This window comes from Budorcas taxicolor, chromosome 13 (genome assembly GCF_023091745.1).
Source record: "Budorcas taxicolor isolate Tak-1 chromosome 13, Takin1.1, whole genome shotgun sequence".
NCBI classification, from domain to species: Eukaryota; Metazoa; Chordata; class Mammalia; order Artiodactyla; family Bovidae; genus Budorcas; species Budorcas taxicolor.
The window spans coordinates 69,894,048-69,900,548 of record NC_068922.1 but is presented as its reverse complement, the minus strand read 5'-3'; positions in this window follow the sequence as shown (position 1 = coordinate 69,900,548).

The window sequence follows — 6,501 nt, the reverse complement described above, 5'->3', positions numbered from 1 at the left end:
AGGCACGCACACCCTCCTTCCACCAAGTCACCCCTCCACCCTGTTTCAGCCCAACTTGGTCCAGGCCAAGGGCCCCACCTGCTCCCTCACTTGGTCAGGAAATCCAGCTCCTCACTTGGACTTCTCTGAGTCTCCTTCTGGGAGGTGTCAGGCTCGTGGAACAAGGAGAGGCTGAGGGCCTCAGCCAGCTGCCTTGGTAGAACCCTCACAACCTCAGACCTGGTGCCCCCTCCCACACATCTGGGAGGAATGAGGTCCCTAGGACCACAGATTGGCCATTTCTTGGTGGCTCCCACAGGAATCCTGGACACCAGTGGACTGGTGGAGGGGGGGGTGGGCCTGTGACTTTGCCCTAGAGGCCCACGCCAAGAACTCAACCCCCACCATAGCTGGGAAGGGGCAATGCACAAGCGGGACACCAGTCTCCTCCAGGGCACCTGCAGACACCCCTGACTGAATGCGAATACCCTCCACGCTCGCGTTTCCTCTCTCTCCTTGTCACAGCACAAAGGATCCTGGAGCTGGAAACCTGGGGTCATCCTGGAGCCCCTTAAAAGTCACCGAGGCTCCCCAGTTCCTCTTCTCATCCTCTGAGACACTTTCCACTCCCATCCGCTGTTCCGGCCGCACCCTTGGCACCAACCCAGCCCGCTGCCCTGCCCCCTCCCATCACCCACGGGTGGGAGGGGGACAGGGAGGACTCCATGGCCGGTAGCTGGGGGGACAGAGGGCGGCAGGGGAGGAGGAGGAGGAGGTGCAAGGGAAGGGGTCTGCCATTGCAGAGGCGCTCAGTGATGGTTGGATAACGGGCAGTGATGACACGCAGCGGGTGGGGGGAGGGTGCCCTAATCCCAGCACAGCCCCCTGGGGTGGAGGAGGGGACGGAGGGATAAAGTCCCACCGTGGGAGCCTCCTGCCTGGCCTTTCCCAAAGGAACTAAGGCTGCCGGCCAACACCAGTGCAGCCAGGAATGTGGGAACCCCTGTCTGCAGAGGCTTGACCTGGGGAAGGTCCCCCTGATCCCATGGTGGGTGGCAAGAGCAGGTGGGTGGGCCACGCTGTCTAGGGGTCAGAGAGGTCAGACCCTGGCTGGAAGCCCTTTGAATAGATGCCAGATGCACTGTCTAGTGCTGAGTGTTAAACGGACAGGAAGACAGAGCTTGGGACCCCGCCAGGGTGCAGACCCATGACTCTGACCTTGGCCCTGACCCATCTCTCCAGCCAGCTCTTGGAAGCCCGGCAACTCTCCCTTCAAACGCCTGTCCTCTCTCATCCTCAGCATCTCTTGCCTGGGCCACCAGCTTCCCAAGGGCACCCTCCTCATGGATACAGTGGGACCCGTCGTTCATCCATTCAGCACACCCAGGCAGGAGGTGCCCCTTGCATCAAGGACTGTCTCCTGGGAGGGCTGGGAGGGGAGCTTGATGCAGAAAGACAATGACCGTGAAACGGGGGAGTGGACCCACAGCGGGAAGACTGCTCGACTCCCTGCACCACCCCAAAGTCCTCAGCCTGGCCCTGGCCCTGGCCCTCCTCATTCCAGAAACATCCCCCTGCCCCGAGAGAGCTCCACTCTGGAGCACACCCCCTACCAGGGTTCTCTTGCCCCACTCTCCTTCCCCAGGTCCCTTTCCCAACCCCTTCTGGGGCTTCTCCTATCTCCCAGCCACCTCTGCCTCCCAGTCTGGGTGCCCTGAGCACAGAGTTTAGGGCCCACCTGTCTGCTTCCAGCAGGAAGCGAGTGCACAACAGACGGCCGGGAGAATTAAGGAATTAAGGCAGAGCGGGTCTGAGATCAGGGCAGTGTCTGGGTAGAGGTCAGGTTCTGCCTATCCAAGCGTGAGTTTCCCATGGCAACGACCACCCCTCCCATCCCCCTGCCTGGTAAGGGTAGCCCCCTCCTCCCTGGCCTGGCTGTGCACCCGTCCACCGCAGGCCTGCCTCCTCTGTCACCAGCGGTAATCCTGTGTGGTTTTTACTCTGGTGCCTCTGAAAAGAGGGGAGAGGAAAGGAGGCGAGTCCTTCCCAGGGCCTTGCACCCAGCCCTCCAGTGGGAGCAGCTCCCAGGCTGCCGGCTGGAACTGGGCCAGCTGGCCACCCACTCGCGTCAGCACCCACCTTCACGGGGCCTCCTGTTCGGGCCAGGCTGGCTGTGGCTGCCTGGTGGCCAGCACGGGGAAGGCAGACCCTTGCCTGGGACAGCTTATTACATTCTCCTCCCTCCCCACACTTGACCACACGTGGTCACCCAGCCCCATCTGGATGCGTTGGCTGACATTTTGTCTGCCTGGCACCTTCTAGAATCTTCCCCACACCCATGGTCTGCACGGCAGCTACCAAGGCCTGTCAGCTCTGTCCTGAAGGCCTCTGGGAGTCACCCCTGCCCCTACCCAAGCCGCTCCCTATCCTTGCTAACCTGGTGCTTGAATGTTGCAGGCACTGCCTCCCTGGCCCCCGCCTACTCTGAGCAGTGGCAGCAAAGGCGTTTTTTTTGGAGACAGATCTGTATATGTCGTTCCCCTGCTGTGAAGTCCAGCCTCCTCAGGGGACATCCAAGGCCCCTCAGTTCTGGCCCCTGCCAGTCTCTCTTGGGGCCTGCCCCCCACCCAGCTGGAGCTCTGCAGGGCTCCCCAAACCCACAGGCTGTCTCCACCCCTTGCACATGCTTCTCCCCACAGGTGAACTCTAGAGGCGCCTGCGTGGGGAGACGTCTCTGAGCCTTTCTCCCAACTCTGGTCACCTCTTCCTCTGTGACCCCCCTGCCTCCCCGTGATCCTTGATATAATGAGTGTCCTGTTCATTATCCCTCTTGGATTGCAGGGCTCTCTCCCGGTCTCAGGTGAGGTTTCTCAGAAGCAGAGCTGGAAACAGGGATTCAGCAACATGCGATTGATGGAGAGACGGCTCTCAGGAGAAACACATAAGAGAGGGAGGGAGGAAAACAGGAAGGGACAGAGCAAGAAGGGTTCTCAGGAAGAGTCTAGATGTGGCTTGCCTGGATAGGGGGTGGGCTCTGGGGTATAATAGCCGCACTGCTGGGCTGGCCCCTGGAGGTGAGGAGGCCCGTGGCTGCATCCTTGTATCAGGCAGTCACTGGCTGTGGGATGGGAGGGGTTGACACTCCCCAGGGGACGCCCCTTTCATCGGAATAATCAGCAAGGAGGGGCAGCTGTGGGCATTAGGCATTGGCAGCAGGGGTTGGGAGGGGTGGGGACTGTGAGTGCACTGGCTGGGTATCGGGGGTCTGGCAGGTACCACCAGCATCCACCGCACTCCCTGTCAAGTGGGACCTTTGACAGACTCTGAATAAATGAGGAGTATGTGCATTCTTGATCCATCTGGCTCTGACCTTCTCCAAGCCCACAGCTGCGATGTTGTCCTTGAATGTCCCCACAGTTCAGTGAGTGAAAGAAGCCCAGACATTCACCGCCTAGGGAAGGACTCTGAGCTCGGCCCCAGGTGTCTCTTATGTGCCTGGCTGTGCAGACAGAATCTTTGGTCAGTGTTCTCAATGAGTCCTTGCAGTCAGCCATTTTACAGATGGGAAGACAGAGGCTCAGAGGGGTGAAGTGACTCCATGAAGGCTATGGAACTTGTGCCTGGAGGTCTGATCGATGCTCTATCTGGTTCCTTCCCCCAGGTGTGTGCAGGGCCGCGGAGCTGAGTTCCTCCCATCCACCACAAGAGACTAGCAAAGTCCTGGGTCACCTCTGAGCTCCACAGCCAGGCTCAGCTAAACTCAGGGTCCCCAAGGGCCACATCTGGCATTTGCAATGGTTGGGAGGCCCACGCATGTATTTTGCATGTGATTTACATAATAATTGCATCTGGTTTGCATGTGTCCCTGCTGAGGACCCATCGGCACTGCACAATGTTTAAGTCACTTCTAGGCAATTCTCAGAAGTCCATCACCTGGGCTTTACAGAGTCCGGTTTCCTTTATCTCTGGACTGTCTCTCAGACCCTCACCTCAGGGCTGCACACCAACCCACCCCAGGTCTTGGAGAGGTCACACTTCTGCCCAGCCAGAAGGGGGCACTCCCAACCCTTGCCACTGAAGCGTGTATGCACTTGACGGCAAACCCTGCTGATGGTGTGGGTGCCATCACAGTGCCACCTGGGCTTGGAATGCACTGATGTTTACATTGACGGGAGAGCTGGACCCAGGCACAGCCTTGCTACAAAGGTGCCGCATGTGTGGGGAAGCTGAGCTGTGCCAGGAGGTTGAAGGTGGGGGGGTGCACGTCTCCCAGTGGCAGGGGCTCATCTGCGATGGGAAGAGCTTGTGTCAGACAGCCAGCAGGGTTCGATCCTATTTCTGTCTCTTTCAGGGGAGCTCTGGGGTTAGCCAAAAACTCATTCGGGTTTTTGTGTAGCATCTTATGGAAAACCCCGTACGAACTTTTTAGCCAACCCAACACATTCCAGAAAGCTTTATGAGGCTTTCAAGGAGCTTATTTGGTGGGGCCTCAATAAAAAAAGTGGGGAGCATGTCCTGGGGCAGGTGGTGGAGCCCAAAAAGGGGAGAGGAACTGCCTCAGATTCTGAGATCTGCGTGGAGGCAGGCAAGGGATGCCAAGCACCCACGGAACTCCGTGTGAAGAGACGCCATCTGTCAGGCTGCAGCTTCCTGGGATCCGTTCTCTCGCCTTCTCTGCTCCCAGGAGCTGGTTCTTCCTTCTGCCCCAGGGAGCCCACGGAGGAAGGAGGGGAAACTGCGGGAGTCTGGTAGGGGTGCCCGCTCTTGATTGCTCCCTGGACATTCAGTGCAAGACTACACGCGTTCCTCTCTTCAGGTTTATCTTGTCATCCTGACGGCATCCTTATTCTTCCGAAGAGGTGACCCATCTGTCATCAGGGGCTAATGAAAGTTGGCAAAAATCTGCTTCCATCCACGTGTCTGGAGGTGGACTGGGGTAGACAGGGTGCGTCTGGATATGGCCGAGCACTTCCCACGCAACAGAAAGCCTGTCCTGGGTGGCCCCTCCGCCCGCCTGCACCCAGGTGTGGAAACTCCAGTCAGAGTGGGGGCAGACAAGACCAGACTGTCTGCCATCCTCCCTGGCCTCTGGCCTCGCTAGGCTTCCTGTCTGGCAGATGAAAAGGGGCCCCCTCACGTGCGGGGGAGACCCCAGCCTTGGCTGGGTACAGCCAAGACCCTGAACATCTCCCCACCCATGTCTTCCTGGCCTTCCAGGACGCGGCCACAGTGCTGGCTCCGAAACCGGTCCAGTTCATTAGAGAGGAAGCGTGGTGTTTGATATCAGCCACCTGGGGAAGGGGAAAGCGGGGGTTCCATCTGTCTTTTCAGCCCTGCGTTATGAAGGCTTTTCTGAGTTCAGACAAGGTCTACCTGGTCCCTCTGAGCTGTGGATCCCACATCTGGGCTGGGGGAGGGAGTGAGGACCACAGCTTCGGGGCCAGGGAGGGGGGCAGTTTTTCCCAGAGCCAGAGAGGCAGTGCTGCCAGACGGTCAGAACCCAGACTAGGGTTCTGCTCATCTCCCACTCAGATGTCTTTCACCTTCTGTGAAGTGGACATTTAGTGGCTACAAGATCGAGACCGTGTTATGGATCCTATGTATCTTGCCTAGTGACATGGACATCTTTGCTAAAGGCTGGAGCACCTTTGGTGGATTTGTGGTGGAGGATGAAAGGCTGTCTCAGACAGGCATCATTTGCTGGGAGCAGGAACCCACTGAAGCGGGCTCAAGTTGAGGTGGGTTATTGGAAGCAGATGGGGAAGTCCGTCACAATGGCAGCTCACCTGAGTACACAGCCACTCCACTCCACCCCATTCTTCTGCAAACTCTCCGCCTCAGCTTCCCCGTAACTCCTGCCCAGCTATGGCTACAGGATGCCCTGGGCTGTGCTCTCACTCCCCCTCAGGGACTCCACAGTGGGATGAATAGCAATCCCCCTCACCCTGAAATTCATGTCCATTTAGAAGCTTAGAATGGGAACTTATTTGGAAATAGGGTCTTTGCAGATGTAAGTATTTAAGAGGTCAGACTGGATGCGACTGGGCACTAAACTCAATGACAGGTGTCCTCATAAGGAAAGAGCACCTAGAGACACAGAGAGACAAAGGCCATGCAAAGAAGGCCATGCGGAGACGCAGAGAGAAGGCCGCAGGAAAGGGCAGACGCTGAGAGATGCATCCACACGCCAAAGGGGCCAAGGACGCCGGGAGTCATCAGAAGCTGCAGGTAAGAAAGCACGCTTCCCTGCGGCCCTGCTGACGCCTTGACTTCGCACTTCTAGCTTCTAGGATGGTGGGAGAACAACTTTCTGTTGTTTGAAGACACTTAACCTCTGGTAATTCGTTACAGCAGCCCTGGGATACAAACAGAGCCTCTACCCAGAAGCTGGATCGCCCTCAGCCTCTGTGTTTCACTCAATCTCAAAGCCCAGGAGAGAGAACAGTTGGCCTGCCTGGCTTGGGTGTGGGCTGCCCCCGCCCCCCCAGGACCCACAAGCTGGTATGGCTGGAAGAGGGCAGG